Source organism: Perognathus longimembris, chromosome 28 (genome assembly GCF_023159225.1).
Source record: "Perognathus longimembris pacificus isolate PPM17 chromosome 28, ASM2315922v1, whole genome shotgun sequence".
NCBI classification, from domain to species: Eukaryota; Metazoa; Chordata; class Mammalia; order Rodentia; family Heteromyidae; genus Perognathus; species Perognathus longimembris.
In genome coordinates this window covers 78,811,349-78,828,070 of record NC_063188.1, presented here as the reverse complement: position 1 = coordinate 78,828,070, position 16,722 = coordinate 78,811,349, and the positions used below count along the sequence as shown (strand labels likewise).

The following is a 16,722-nucleotide window of genomic DNA, read 5'->3' as shown; positions in this document are numbered from 1 at the left end:
AAGCGGAAGTCACCAGCCGCGGGAAATTGGACCGGGCTTGGGAGAGTTGTGGTGCTGGGCGGGGAGTTGTGATTCGACGCCTAGAGCTGTGATTTGTCCCCGAAAATGCGAATCCCTGCGCGGTTTGGTAGCTAGTGCAAACTATGGGGTGGGGAGCCTCCACTCACTTTGCAATTCTACTTGGTGCTTTTCTCTTGCGGTTGGCAGCCTGAAGGCAAAAACGTTCTCCAAACTTAAGTCTGGATTTGTTGCATTTGTTGGGACGTGTTTGATGTACATTAGGGTTGAGTTTCAATGAAGAGTCAGAACAACTCCATCTTATAGAAAACTTGCCCTTACTTTAAGACCCTACCCTCCCCACCCCCCCACTTTCCAGTAAAGACCATAAAATGCCCTGGAACAGAGAGTTCTCAGAAAAAACATAAACACCCATAAGAGTGACCGGATGGCTGAAACTGATTAAGGGTTTTTTGTGCCTGTCCTGGGCCTTGGACTCAGGGCCTGAGCACTGTCCTTGGCTTCTTTTTGTTCAAGGCTAGCATTCTACCACTTGAGCCACAGTGCCACCTCTGGCCAGTTTCTGTATATGTGGTGCTGGGGAATTGAACCCAGGGCCTCATGTATACGTGGCAAGCACTCTTGCCACTAGGCTATATTCCCAGCCCCTGATTAAGGGTTAATCAGAGAAGAAAAACAAGTTTTGGAGTTACTCCAGAACTCCCCCACCCAGGTGTGGTTTCCAGTATCTAATTAAAACCCTGCAGCTGTGCACATATCCCCCTTGCTACACCGCTATGGCTTAAACCAATCAATTTTAAATGCGCCGGTCCCTAGATCTGACCAATGACCCTTTTCTGATTCCTTCCCACCACCAAATGCCCCAAACATGCTTTAGAATTATGTTATAATTTTCCCGTGGTGTGTGTTGATTTGTTAAAAGATGCTATGATGTGTGCTAGGTCCCTGCCTTCCCCCAAGAATGTATAAAACAGCTGGAAGCCGTAGGCTCAGGGCCTCTTAGCTTCACCACATGCTGATTGTGCCGAGGACCAAGCTAGCCCGCAATAAATGCCCTTTTTGCTGCTTGCATTGGTCTTGGTCTCTGGTGGTCTCTTGGAGATCCCAAACTCGAACATTTCATCAAGAACTATTTTTTTTTTTTTTGCTGGCCCTGGGGCTTGAACTCAGGTTCCAGTTGCTGTCCTTGAGCCATTTCGTGCTCAAGTCTAGCACTCTGAGCCCCAGCACCACTTCCAGATTTTTTGAGTAGCTTCTTGGAGATAAGAATCTCATGAGGGGGCTGGGGATATGGCCTAGTGGCGAGAGAGCTTGCCTCGTATACATGAGGCCCTGGGTTCGATTCCCCAGCACCACATATACAGAAAACGGCCAGAAGTGGCACTGTGGCTCAAGTGGCAGAGTGCTAGCCTTGAGCAAAAAGGAAGCCAGGGACAGTGCTCAGGCCCTGAGTTCAAGGCCCAGGACTGGCCAAAAAAAAAAAAAATCTCATGAGGACTTTTCTGCCCAGGCTGGCTTCGAACCACAATCCTTAGATATGACCCTCCTGAATAGCTAGGATTATGGGAGTGAGCCACTGGTGCCTGGCTTCAAGGACTACTTTGTAACTTCCCTTTCCCCCATCCCCAACACCGCCCATGGCCCCTGGATTATTTAGAAGGCTTATTGAGGACTGGGAATATGGCCTAGTGGCAAGAGTGCTTGCCTTGTATACATGAAGCCCTGGGTTCTATTCCTCTTCACCACATATGTAGAAAATGGCCAGAAGTGCAGGGTTTTATTCTATACTGAAAAGATAAAATTAACACTTATTTCAATGTTTTTAAATTTTTCTAGTTAAACGTCTAGTTGGAATTTTATCACATTTGGTACATGATACAAGATGTTTTGGTTTTGTTGTGTCAAATTAAAAACAAATATAAACTTAGGAGAGACTTTTATAGGAAAAAAAACTTTGCAGTTGTTAGACTGCTCCCATCAGAAATCTTCAGGCATCTCAAAACCAAACCAAGTTGGGTGTGAGTAGCAAGAGCCTGTGATCCTAGCTATTCAGGAGGCTGAGATACTAGGATTGCTGTTCAAAGCTGATTCTTTTTGCTTAGTGCTAGTATAGGAAGACAGTACCTATTTTAAAGCAAAATAGAGTGGCACACACCTGTAATTCCTGCAGTAGAGAAATTGAAGTTGGAGCATCCTGAAGCTCAGGGCCAGCCTGGGCATATTACATAGCAAGTTCCAAGCCAGCCTCTGGTGCTTATGGAGGTCCTGTCTAAAAGAAAAAGAGTACCTATTTTGATCATTACACCTTGTATCCAACATCTCAGAACTACCTATTAAGCAGGGCACCCATGGCTCATGGCTGTAATCCTAGCTAGTCAGGAGACTGAGACTTATATGATCACAATTTGAAGCTAACTCCAGTGAAAAAGTCTGCGAGATTCCGTATCCAACTAACCACCCAAAAAGCAAGACTGGTTGTGTGGCTTGAGTGATAAGATTATTGAGCAAAGAAGATGATACTGCCGGTGCTGATGGCTCACACCTGTAATCCTAGCTACTTAGGAAGTTGAGATCTGGGGATTCAGATTCAGCCTGGGAAGAAAAGTCTGTGACTCTTATGTCTAATTAATCATCAAAAAGCTGGAAGTGAAGGTGTTGCTCAAGTAGTTCAGTACCAACTTTGATTGAAGAAGCCAAGTGAGGGCTGGGAATATGGCCTAGTGGTGGAGTGCCTGCCTCGCAGCAATTCCCCAGCACCACATATATAGAAAAAGCCAGAAGTGGTGCTGGCAAAAAAAGAAAAGAAAAAGCCAAGTGAGAGCAGGAGGCACCAGAATCAGCACGGGGGGGGGGTGGGGGAAGGTGGAGGAGGAAGAAAGAAAGGGAAGGAAGGAAAGAAGGAAAGGCTCAGATGAAAGGATCCAACAAAAATGAGTGTAATCACAATCAGAAGAAAAGGAAGAGGATGTTATCTCTGAAGGTCAGAGTTAAGGTTGATCCAGGTTTATTCAAGTCTTGAGTCCCCTACCTTTCTGAGCCTTAGAACTTCATCTTTCAGATGTCTGTTTTCTTCTGATAGCTCCATCATTTTTCCCTGAAATTGTTGTTACTCTTCCATCAGTTTTCTCATTTTAATATCATTGTATGAAGCATATACAGTTTTGACATGGCTCCATCTTGCTTAGCTGTATTTAGTGGAACAGCTTTGCTAGGTTCCTGTTTGAACACATTGATTGAATCCCTTGTGATAGGTAACTGGCAGGTGTTGCATTTGGGTTGTTAATACTGCTCATTGAAGTATCAGCGGAGAGCTGTCCTTGGTGGAGTTTACCCAGTTTATCATTTCCATTGGTGTTTCAATACCCATCTCAATTTAGAACCTATTAGCTTCCTGCATTTGGCCTCTTTCCATGCAGTTTCCATATCTGTAAAAAGCAAAAAAATTGTACCATAAACTTGTGTTTGATTTTGTTCATTCAGATCATACTCAAAGGGCTGGAGCATTACTAAAATAGTCAAGGACCAAAATCTGCATATACTTCCCCATGGCCCTGGAGACAGATGACATCTAAGGGATAGGGATGTGTCAGTTCACTGGCAGAGGCAGGAATAGCTGTGGTCCCATTTGGGAGCATTGGCAGTGATGGCTCTGAGGCAAGGGTGGGGGTGGCAGCATTGCTCAAACTGAGGAGCTCTGGAAAAATCTTGGGACCTCAAACTGAGGAGCTCTGGGACAAGGCTGGGCTCCATGCCTATGGATCTGCTACATGGCTCTTTGGTGGGCTGCTGCTCAGCTGAGTCATAGTTCCAGGTGTCACATGTGACTCAATGCTTATGTGCTATTAAAATTTAAGTTACATAGCATTTAAAATTCAACTCGGGTTGGGAATGTGGCCTAGTGGTAAAGTGCTTGCTTTGCATACATGAAACCCTGGGTTCGATTCCTCACCACTACATACACAGAAAGAGCCGGAAGTGGCGTTGTGGCTCAAGTGGTAGAGTGCTAGCCTTGAGCAAAAAGAAGCCAGGGACAGTGTTCAGGCCCCAAGTTCAAGCCCCAGGACTGGCAAAAAAATCAGCCCAGTGTTACAGTGTATACATAAATATGAATGATAACCTGGGTTTCATTTCCAGCACTACAAAAACGTGTTATTACTCAATTTCTTTGTGACTTAGCTCTATTTCAAGAGCTCAAAAGCCACATTTGGCTACTGGCTGCTGAATTTGATGTTGCTAAATATGAGACATTGCAGAAAATTGGATGATGTTTAGAAAGCATGTTCAAAATAATGTAAAGTAAAACATGGAATAGAGGCCAGGCTTGTAATCCTAGTTACTCAGGAGGCTGAGATCTGAGGGTCAAGGTTCGAAGCCAATCCAGGCAGAAAGCCTGTGAGACTCCAATTTAACACCAAAAAGCTGGAAGTGGAGCCACGGTTCAACTTTTCTGAAATATTTGTGTAATAAGTTATGTTGACTTATAAATATTAAATCATACTAGCATTTCTGGTGTCATTTCAATGTTTATAGCACATTTTCCCTGCTATGTATGCATAATATGGATCTTGCTTGTTTCTTTTCTTTTTCGTTCTTTTTGCAGGTACTAGGGCTTGAACCCAGGGCCTGGGTGCTTACTGTCCCTTAGTGTTATTGCTCAAGGTTAGCACTCTACCACTTGAACCACAGCACCACTTCCTGCTTTTTGGTGGTTAATTAGAGACAAAGAGTTTCATAGACTTTCCTGAAGCAAGCTGGTCAGTCTCTGGTATAGCTAGGATTACAGGTATGAACTACTAGTGCCTGGCTTGCTTGACTGTTTTTGTGTGTGCCCTGATCCTGGGGTACTGTTCCTGAGGTTCTTTTTGCTCAAGACTAGCACTATAACACTGAAGCCACAGTGCCACTTCTGGCTTTTTCTGAGTAGTTTATTGGAAATAAGAGTCTCATCAACTTTTCTGCTCCAGCTGGCTTTGAACCTCCATCCTCAGATTTCAGCCTCCTGAGTAGCTAGGATTACATGAGTGAGTCACCAGTGCCCTGCCAGGCTTGATTTTTTTTTTAAAGAATTTTTCATCCCAACTTTTTTAACTATAGAATATCAGGTTCCACTGCCACCTGATGAAGCAAACAATTCAAAACAGAATGACAGAAGAAAGAGCTACAGACCAGCTCTTGCCCAAATTCCATCTTGTCAGGCGATGTAGGCACAAAAGATTATATAAGTTTCTAGGTGTTCTTAGCCAGAGCACTGGAGTGGGCATTAGTTTTTGTGTGGTATGTGGGGCGTGTGTGTGTTTATATATGTTTGTATGTACTACGGTTTGAACTCAGGGCCTCATGCTTGCTAGGCAGATGTTCTGCCACTTAAGCCACATACTTAGCCTTTTGCTTCAGTTATTATTATTGTTATTATTATTAGTGTGTGTGCGTGTATGTGCGCGCGTGCATGTGCCAGTTATGAGGCTTGAATTCTGGGTCTGAGTGCTATCCCTGAGAGTTCTTTTTTTTTCCATTGTTGTTCAAGGCTAGCAATCTACCACTTGAGCCACAGCTCTATTTCCAGCTTTTGGGCAGTTAATTGGAGATGAGTCTCGTGGAATTTCATCCCCAGGCTGACTTTGAACCATGATCCTCAGATATCAGCCTCCTGAATAGTTAGGATTACAGAAGTGCGCCACTGATATCCAGCTGCTTTAGTTATTTTCAGGAGAGTCTCCAGGTGTTTTGCTTTTTATTTGCTTTCGATCCTGGGGCTTGAACTCAGGCCCTGGGCACTGTTCCTGGGCCTTTCTGTTCTCAATGCTAGTGCTCTACCACCTGAGCCACAGCACCACTTCTGGCTTTTTTTAGTCCTTTATTGGATAGAAGAGTCTCTTGGGGACTTTTCTGCCCAGGCTGGCTTCGAACCACAATCCTCAGATCTCAGCCTCCTAAGGAGCTAGGATTATGGGTGTGAGCCACTGGTGCCCAGCTCAAGTTTTTATCTCTATTCTCAGGCCAGGTGATCTTCCTACCTACAGCCTGAGCGTTCAGATAGCTATGACCACAGGTGTACACCATCATTCCAGCTTATTGATTGAGTTGCAGGTCTTGATAATTTTTTTGCCAAGATCTTGAAATGAAGTCTTCTCAATTTCCACCTCCTTAGTAGTTAAGATTACAGATATACCCCAGTCCTTCTGATCTCTGCCTCCCAAGTGTCACAGTATATGGCCATTCATTGTTTTCTTTCCTTCCTTCCCTTCCTTCCTTCCTTCCTTCCTTCCTTCCTTCCTTCCTTCCTTCCTTCCTTCCTTCCTTCCTTTCTTTCTTTCTTTCTTTTTTTCAAATTTTTATTATCAAACTGATGTACAGAGAGGTTACAGTTTCATACATTAGGCATTGGATACATTTCTTGTACTGTTTGTTACCTCGTCCCTCATACCCCCCTCCCCCCTCCCCTTACCCTTTCCCCCCCTGACGTGTTCAGTTCACTTACACCAAACAGTTTTGCAAGTATTGCTTTTGTAGTTGTTTCTCTTTTTTTACCCCGTGTCTCTCAATTTTGGTATTCCCTTTCAATTTCCTAGTTCCAATACCAGTATACACGGTTTCCAATATACTCAGATAAGATTACAGAGATAGTGTAGGTACAACCACAGGAAAGTGATACAAGAACATCATCAATAATAGAAGCTACAGATACACATGGGACGTTGAAAGTAGTTACAACTGTGATATAACAATTGTCTCCATAACATGGAGTTCATTTCACTTAGCATCATCTTATGTGTTCATAAGGGTATAGCTATTGGGCCTTGTGATGCTCTGCTATGACTTGCCTAAACCTGTGCTAATTATTCCCAATAAGGGAGACCATAGAGTCCATGTTTCTGTGGGTCTGGCTCACTTCACTTAGTATAATTTTTTCCAAGTCCTTCCATTTCCTTACAAATGGGGCAATGTCATTCTTTCTGATAGAGGCATAAAATTCCATTGTGTATATGTACCACATTTTCCTGATCCATTCGTCTACTGAGGGGCATCTGGGTTGGTTCCAGATTCTCGCTATGACAAATTGTGCTGCGATGAACATTGTTGTGCTGGTGGCATTACTGTGATTTTGTTTGTGGTCTTTTGGATAGATACCCAAAAGTGGGGCTGCTGGGTCATAGGGGAGTTCTATATTTAGCCTTCTGAGGAATCTCCATACTGCTTGCCAGAGTGGCTGAACCAGTTTACATTCCCACCAACAATGAAGTAGGGTTCCCTTTTGGCCACATCCCCTCCAACAATTGTTATTGTTAGTTTTCTTGATATATGACATTCTTACTGGGGTGAGATGGAATCTCAATGTTGTTTTGATTTGCATTTCTTTCATGGCCAGTGATGTAGAGCATTTTTTCATATGTCTCCTGGCCATTCTCATTTCCTCATCAGAGAAGTCTCTTTGTAAGTCTTTAGCCCACTTGATGAGGGGGCTATTGGTTCTTTGCGGTTTTGTTTTGGAAGAGGGTAATTTTTTTAGTTCTGCATATATTTTAGAGATGAGGCCTTTGTCTGTTGAATGTCCGGTAAAGATCTTCTCCCAGTCTGTGGGCTTTCTGTTTATCTTGCGAGCTATGTCCTTTGCCGTGCAGAAGCTCTGCAGTTTGATGCAGTCCCATTTGTCCATCCTTTCTTTGATTTGTAGCCTTTCTGGGTCATTGTTAAGGAAGTTCTGTCCTGTGCCAAGGAGCCCAAGTGTTTCTCCTACTCCTTCCTTTAGTGTTTTCAGGGTGTCTGTTTTGATTTCGAGGTCTTTAATCCATTTGGAATTGATTTTGGTGCAGGGTGATATATTAGGATCTAGTTTTAGTTTGTTGCATGTGTTGAGCCAGTTTTGCCAGCACCATTTGTTAAAGAGGCTGTCTTTCTTCCATACTATTGTTTTTAGCTCCTTTATCAAAGATTAAGTAGGCGTAGTTCTGTGGGTTCATTTCTGGGTCTTCAATTCTGTTCCATTGGTCTTCAGGCCTGTTCCGGTGCCAATACCAAGCTGTTTTTATTACTATAGCTTTATAATACAGCTTGAAGTTGGGTATTGTAATTCCTCCAGCACTGTTCTTTCTGCTTAGGATTGTTTTTGCTATTCTAGGTCTTTTATTGTTCCATATGAATTTCTGGATTGCTTCCTCTATTTCATTAAAAAATGGTGTTGGGATATTAATGGTGTTGGGGTATTGCATTGAATTTGTAGATAGCCTTAGGCAATATTGCCATTTTGATTATATTAATCCTCCCAATCCAGGAGCATGGGAGGTTTTTCCATTTCCTTAGTTCTGACTTAATTTCATTTTTCAAGCTTTTAAAGTTCTCATCAAAGAGGTCTTTCACGTCTTTGGTTAAGGTTATTCCTAGGTATTTTATGTTTTGGGGGGCTATTGCAAAAGGAGTTGCTTTCCTGATTTCAGCCTCAGTCTTCGGGTCGTTAGCATAGAGAAAGGCCGTTGATTTTTGAAGGTTTATTTTATATCCTGCAACTTTGCCAAAGTTTTGGATCAGCTCTAGTAGCTTGGGGGTAGAGTCTATGGGATTCTTTAGGTATAGGATCATGTCATCTGAGAAGAGAGAAAGTTTAACTTCATCTTTTCCTATTTGGATCCCCTTTATATTTTCTTCTTGCCTAATTGCTCTGGCTAGGAATTCTAGTACTATGTTGAAGAGCAGGGGAGAGAGTGGACATCCCTGCCTTGTTCCTGATTTTAAAGGGAATGGCTTTAGTTTTTCCCCATTTAGAGTTATGCTTGCTGTTGGTTTGTCATAAACTGCCTTGATTATATTCAGGAATGTTCCCTGGAATCCCAGTTTTTCCAGGGCTTTAAGCATAAATGGGTGCTGGATTTTATCGAACGCTTTTTCCGCATCCAGAGATAAAACCATGTGGTTCTTTACCTTTCTCGGGTTGATGTGGTGGATTACATTAATTGACTTGCGTTTATTAAACCAACTTTGCATCCCTGGAATGAATCCAGTTTGATAGTGGTGTATGATTTTTTTGATAACCTGTTGAAGTCGATTGGCCAGAATTTTGTTGAGAATTTTTACGTCTATGTTCATCAGGGAAATTGGTCTGTAGTCCTCTTTCCGTGATGAGTCCCTGCCTGGTTTTGGGATGAGGGTTATACTGGCTTCATAGAATGAGTCTGGTAGTGAACGTTCTCTTTCAATTTCATTGAAGAGTTTGAGAAATATTGGTGTGAGTTCTGTTTTGAAGGTCTTGTAGAATTCTGCAGTGAATCTGTCTGGACCTGGGCTTTTCTTGGATGGGAGATCATTTATTGCCATTTCTATTTCAATACTGGATATGGGTCTGTTTAGAAGGTTTAAATCTTTATGTTTGAGTTTGGGGATATGAATTTTTTCTAGGAAATCATCCATTTCTTCCAAGTTCTCGAATTTGTTGGCATAAAGGTTTGCAAAATAGTCCCTTATTATTTTCTGAATTTCGTTTATTTCTGTGGTGATGTTACCTGTTTCATGTCTTATCTTGTTTATTTGAGTCTGCTGCCTTCGTTTCTTGGTCAGGTTTGCCAGGGGTCTGTCTATCTTGTTGATTTTTTTAAAGAACCAACTCTTTGTTTTGTTGATTCTTTCGATGGTTTTTTTCGTCTCTAATTGATTTAATTCTGATTTGATTTTAATTATTTGCTTCTGTCTATTGACGTGGGTTTGGCTTGTTGTTCTCTCTCAAGGAAATTAAGGTGCTTCTTTAAATTATTGAGTTGCTGTTTCTCCAGTTTGTTGAAGTATGCACTCAGAGATATAAATTTTCCTCTGAGTACTGCCTTTGCTGTGTCCCAAAGGAGCTGGTACTTTGTGTCCTCAATTTGGTTGAATTCCATAAACATTTGAATTTCCATTTTAATTTCTTCAATGACCCTCTGATGGTTTAGCAGTGTGTTGTTTAGTCTCCATGAATTGTAGTATTTTCTGTGGTGGCTGACTGAGTTGAGCTCTAATTTTATTCCATTGTGGTCTGAGAGAATGCAGGGAATGGTTTTGATACTTCTGAATTTGTACAGATTTTCTTTGTGCCCTAAGATGTGATCTATTTTGGAGAATGTTCCATGTGCTGCCGAAAAGAATGTGTATTCTGTCCTTGCTGGGTGGAATATTCTGTAGATGTCGGTTAAGTCTAGTTGGTCTATGCAATTATTTAGTTCTGTGGTTTCTTTGTTCAGTTTTTGGCGTGTTGATCTGTCCAGAGGTGATAGTGGAGTGTTAAAGTCCCCAACTATCAATGTGTTTGGGTCTATGATTGTTTTTAGAGTCAGTAGTGTTTGTTTGATGAAGTTGGGTGCTCCTGCATTTGGTGTGTAGATATTTAGAATGGTTATATCTTCCTGTAGGAGAGATCCCTTTACTAGTATGTAGTAACCTTCCTTGTCTCTTCTTACCTTTTTAATTTGAAGTCAATTTTGTCCGATACTAGGATTGCAACTCCAGCCTGCTTATGGGGGCCATTTGCTTGATAGATTTGATTCCAGCCTTTCACTTTTAGAAGATGTTTACTTTTGCTGGATAGATGTGTCTCTTGGAGGCAGCAGAAAGATGGACCTTGATTTTTGATCCAACTTATGAGCCTATGTCGTTTGACTGGAGAATTAAGTCCATTAATGTTGAGAGTTAGGATTGAGAGATGATCGTTTGTTCCTTTCATTATCACCATCTTGCTTAAAGCTGTGTCTTCCCATTTCTTTGGAGTGATCTTTTTTTTTTTTTTTTGGCCAGTCCTGGGCCTTGGACTCGGGGCCTGAGCACTGTCCCTGGCTTCTTCCCGCTCAAGGCTAGCACTCTGCCACTTGAGTCACAGCGCCACTCCTGGCCATTTTCTATATATGTGGTGCTGGGGAATTGAACCCAGGGCCTCATGTATACGAGACAAGCACTCTTGCCACTAGGCCATATCCCCAGCCCTGTCTTCCCATTTCTTGATCTGATGTTTACTATTTAGGGTTCATTTCTCTGTCTGTATTGGGATCTTGATTATTTTCCCTGTATAGTACATCTTTGAAGATTTTCTGTAAAGCTGGTTTGGTGAAGATATATTGTTTCAGTTTTTCCTTACTGTGGAAGACTTTTATTTGACCTTCGGCTATGAATGAGAGTTTGGCTGGGTACAGAATTCTTGGTTGGTAGTTATTTTTATTTAGTGTTTGGTATACTTCATTCCAGGCTCTCCTTGCTTTCATGGTCTCTGTTGAGAAGTCTGGGGTAATTCTGATTGCTTTTCCTTTATATGTGATTGTTTTCTTCTCCCTAACAGCTTTGAGTATTTTTTCCTTGCACTCTACTGAACCTGTTTTGATCACTATATGTCGGTGGGATGTCCTATTCTGGTCTGGTTGATTTGGGGTTCTAAATGCTTCTTGTATCTGTATAGGCCTTTCCTTCTGGATATTTTGGAAGTTCTTCTGTTAAATAGGTTGCCTATCCCATTAACCTCTTTCTCCAAGTTTTCCTCAATACTTATTATCCTTAAATTGGGCTTCCTGATTGTGTCTTGAATCTCCTGTAGCGATCTGTTTTGTTGATTGGACTGGATTTGTATTGAATTTTTATCTTTCTCCATAGAATCTAAGGAATCTTCAGCTCCTGAAATTCGCTCCTCTGCTTCAGTTAGTTGGGACTGTAAGCTAGCTACTTGATTTCGAATCTCTTTTCCTTCTGACTGGTCTTTCCTGATGATTTCCATGTCATTTCTTAGGTCTTGTATGGACTTCTTTACTTCATTAACTTCATTACTTTGGTTTTGAGTCTTGTCTCTTAAATCTTTCAGCTGGTTAGCTATCTTTTCATTTGACTCTTGAAGTTCATTTATCTTTCTACTTGTGGATGCCATGAAATTCTCCATTAATTTTTGCTTTGCCTCCTCACGCTCTAGAATAATTTCTTTCTTTCTTTCTTTCTTTCCCCTCCCTCCCTCCCGCCCTCTCTCCCTCCTTCCTTTCTTTTTTCTTGTTAACAGTACTAGAGTTTGAACTCTGGGCTTTTCCCTCACTTAGCTGGTGCCCAACCACTTGAGCCACACTTCTAGTCTTACTTTCTTCCTGTTATTTTGGAGATGGAGTCTCATTAACTTTTCTGCCTGGGCTAACTTCAAACCATGATCCTTTGTATCACAGTCTCCTGTGTAGCTAGGATTCTAAGTGTGAGCCACTGATGCCTGCTTGTCATTAATTTTTGAAATAATCAAACTTTTGATGTGGTTTCAATGTCCATAGGTCACCAGGTAATGAAGAGATCACATGACTGTTATTCTTTGATGTTTTCCTTTATTCTCTTTGGCAAGGCTAATTTTTTCAATGTGTTGAGAATGGAATCCAGGGTCTCCTGCATATTAGGCAATTACTCTACCTTGGAGTTCAACCCCAGCCAGCAAGGCTGATTAGTTATTTGAATAGTAGGGTAAAACAAAAAAAGATGAAAAATAGACTTGCTAGGGATGAGTCGTTGGCTTCAATATTAATGAAAGATTGAAATTATATAGTTTCTTTATAAGATATATATTTTATGCCTGGTATAACACATTATAATTTTCATCTTTTTTTTTAAGGCACAGTCCTGCTATATAGCCCATGCTGACCTTCAACTCACTCTGTATCCCAGGTTAGCCTCAAACTCACAATCCTCTTAACTGTCTCCCTAGTGCTGGGATTGTAAATGTCTACTACCTTGCCTGGCTCCCTCCAGCCTCCTCTACTTTTTTATGATACTGGGGATTGAAGTCAGAATTTTCCTCTGGCAAGGTAGATATTCTACCACTTGAATCATACCTCCAGCCCCTTACAACAAGTTGGTTATTTTTGACATAGGATCTCACTTTATGCTTGGGCTGGCCTGAGCTTCAATCCTTTTTATTTGTGCTTCTCATTGTCAGGCTATAGCAACATACCTAGTTGTTGGTTGAAATGGAGTCTTGCCAACTTTTATGTCCAGGATGGCCTCAAACCTTGATTCTCAGGTCTCTGCCTCCTAATTAGCTAGAATTATGGGAATGAGTCACCACACCTGACTTCTTTTTAAACTTTGATTGTTTTTGTTAATATGGTCTATCATATTGTAATAAAGATATAACTTTCCACAATAAATTTTGACTTTGGGAATTTTTTTTGGGGGGGGAGTATTGGGATTTGAACTCAGGGTCTTATGCTCTCACTTTTCTTTTCATTTCTTTTGTTTCTGTACTGGGGTTTGATCCCAAGGCCTAGACATGGTCCCCTGAATTTTTTGCTAAAGAATAGTGCTCTACTGGGAGAAAAATGAGGAGGTAACACGTTTGCAAGAAATGTACTCTGTACCTTATATATCTAACTATAACCCCTCTGTACATCACCTTGACCATAAAAATTAAAATTTACACCTCTACTTCTGGCTTTTTCATGCTTAACTGAACAGAAGAAACTCAGATTCCCTGCCCAGGCTGGCTTCAAACCATGATCTTCAGATCTCAGCCTCCTGAATAGCTAGAATTACCAGCATGACCCATCAGTGCCCAACTAAAAGGTAATCTTTTTAAAACAGTATTTATCACAAGACAGTAGAAAGAGGGGTTGAGATGTTTTTCTCCATGATGAGAAAGGGTGGTTGCAGGGGCTGGGAATGTGGCTTAGCAGTAGAGTGCTTGCCTAGCATGCATGAAGCCCTGGGTTCCATTCCTCAGCACCACATAAACACAAAAAGCCAGAAGTGTCGCTGTGGCTCAAGTGGTAGAGTGCTAGCATTGAACAAAAAGAAGCCAGGGACAGTGCTCAGGCCCTGAGTCAAAGACCCAGGACTTGGGACAAAAAGAGAGAGAGAAAGGGTGGTTGCAGAAAGGAGTCATTTGGAAGCACTAATCAAAGTGAAACAACCTAACTGGGTGCTGGTTATTTTTATTTATTTTGCCAGTCCTGGGCCTTAAACTCAGGGCCTGAGCACTGTCCCTGGCTTCTTTTTGCTCAAGGCTAGCACTCTGCCACTTGAGCCACAGCGCCACTTCTGGCCATTTTCTATATATGTGGTGCTGAGGAATCAAACCCAGGGCTTCATGTATACGAGGCAAGCACTCTTGCCACTAGGCCATATTCCCAGCCCGGCGCTGGTTATTTTTATCACTCATGGCTGGTGCTCTACCACTTGAGCCACAGCTCCACTTCTGGCTTTTTACTGGTTGGAGATAAGATTCTCTTGGACTTTCCTGCTCAGTCTGGCTTCAAACCACAATCCTCAGATCTCAGCCACCTAAATAGATAGTATTACAGGTTTGAGTCACTGACACCTGAGGATTGAAAGATTTCTGTGATGGTTTATGCCTGTAATCCTAGCAGTTGGGAGGCTGAGGGAGAAAGCCAGTTAGAGTTTCCAGTTTGAAGCCAGTTAGGGCTACATAGAAAAGCTGATTCAAATTCAAAAACAAACAAGGGAACATGAGACTATGGTGGCACCAGAATAGTTTTAAGAACCTCTTCTCATGCTGAAAGTCTCTAGGTTTATCCCCAGCACTAAAAAAAGTAAAAATCTCATGTTAACGTACACACAGCAACCAGAGCGCAAAATCAAATACTAAGGACATGGGCTGGGAATGTGGCTTAGTGGTAGAGTGCTTGCCTAGCATGCATGAAGCCCTGGGTTCTATTTCTCAGTACCACATGAACAGAAAAAGCCGGAAGGGGCTGGGAATATGGCCTAGTGGCAAGAGTGCTTGCCTCATATACATGAAGCCCTGGGTTCGATTTCTCAGCACCACATTTATAGAAAAAGCCAGAAGTGGCGCTGTGGCTCAAGTGGTAGAGTGCTAGCCTTGAGCAAAAAGAAGCTCAGGCCCTGAGTCCAAGGCCCAGGACTGGCAAAACAAAAAACAACACAAACAACACTGAAGGGCAACATTTACAAGGAAATTAGCAGACACAGTATCCTCAATGTGGTTTATTATTTGTTGTGTATAAGTATGTGTCTGCATGTATGAGTATCTGCGAACACACACACACACACACCATTTCTGGGGCTTTAACTCAAGATCTGGGTGCTACCGCTTATGTTTTCCTTCCTTCCTTCCTTCCTTCCTTCCTTCCTTCCTTCCTTCCTTCCGTTCTTTCATTCTTTCTCTTTCTCTCTTTGCCACAAAGCTGGTGCTGTACCCACTTGAGCCTCAGCTCTACTTGGTGGTTAGTTGGAGAAAAGAATCTCATGAACTTTCCTTCCAGGTCTGGCTTTGAACCACAATCTTCAAATATCAGCCTCCTGAGAAGCTCAGATTACAATTGTGAGCCACTACCACCTGGCTTCACTGATTATTTTTGAGAGAAAATCTCACTTCTACCTTGGTACACACCTGAACCACAATCTGCCTAGCTTAGGTTTCTCCTCATTGCTGGGATGACAGGTGTGTAAAAATCTGTCCTGCTTCCATTCAAGGAGAAAATCTCAGACTTTTCTGCCCTAGATGGCCTAGAATCATGATCCTCCCAATCTCAGCTTCTCACATACCTTGGGATGACACATGCCATCATATCCAGCTATGGATTAAGAAGGGATGTCATCAGTTAGCATGGCCTATACTCTGAACTCAGGCAACAACAAATGCTGGAGGGGGTGCAGGGAAAGAGGAACCCTTCTCCATTGTTGGTGGGAGTGCAAATTAGTGCAACCACTTTGGAGAACAGTATGGAGGTTTCTCAAAAAGCTCAATATAGACCTACCCTATGACCCAGCCATACCACTCCTAGGCATCTATCCTAAACAGCAAGTCCCAAGATATCAAAAAGACATTTGTACTTCCATGTTTATCGTGGCACAATTCACAATAGCCAAAATATGGAAACAACCCAGATGCCCCTCCACAGATGAATGGATCCAAAAAATATGGTACTTATACACAATGGAATACTACATAGCGATTAGGAATGGTGAAATATTGTTATTCGCAGGGAAATGGTCAGAACTCAAACAAATAATGTTGAGCGAGACAAGCCTAGAACACAGAAAACAAAGGGGCATGATCTCCCTGATATATGACTGATAAGAAAGGGAGATGGAGAGACAGTAGAGACCAGGTCTGTGAAACCAAAAACTGCTTGTCAAATGGTATTTCCCACAGGATTGGGGCAGCAACCCAACAGTATGTAACTAAAACCAAACAACTACTCAACATATAAAGGTCAAAAATTGACCTCTCAGTGAAATACAATAGCTCAAAAGCTATGCATGTACATTCATGTAAGACTATTGTCGACATATTGTCTAATATCTACATCACATTTAAATCCCTAGGCGAATTTTCTTGGGCTTGGCCACGTGGCTACTGTATATGTTCTTGATACATTGTATATTGTATATATGTCTACCTGACCTAGAGAAGGGAAAGAAAAACAGGGCATAAGATATCACAAGAAATATACACACTCGGGCTGGGGATATGGCCTAGTGGCAAGAGTGCCTGCCTCATATACATGAGGCCCTGGGTTCGATTCCCCAGCACCACATATACAGAAAATGGCCAGAAGGGGCGCTGTGGCTCAAGTGGCAGAGTGCTAGCCTTGAGCAAAAAGCAGCCAGGGACAGTGCTCAGACCCTGAGTCCAAGCCCCAGGACTGACCAAAAAAAAAAAAAAGAAAGAAAGAAATATACACACTGCCCTACTATGTAACTGTACCCTTTTTGCACAACACCTTGTCAAAAAAAAATTGTGTTCAATTAATAAAT

At 42.0% G+C, this 16,722-nt stretch overlaps 1 pseudogene; it reads right to left on the bottom strand.

The window, feature by feature from the left end:
- Positions 1-163: 163 nt before the first annotated feature.
- Positions 164-15,527, bottom strand: LOC125343132 (annotated as a pseudogene).
- Between the last annotated feature and the right edge of the window lie 1,195 nt (positions 15,528-16,722).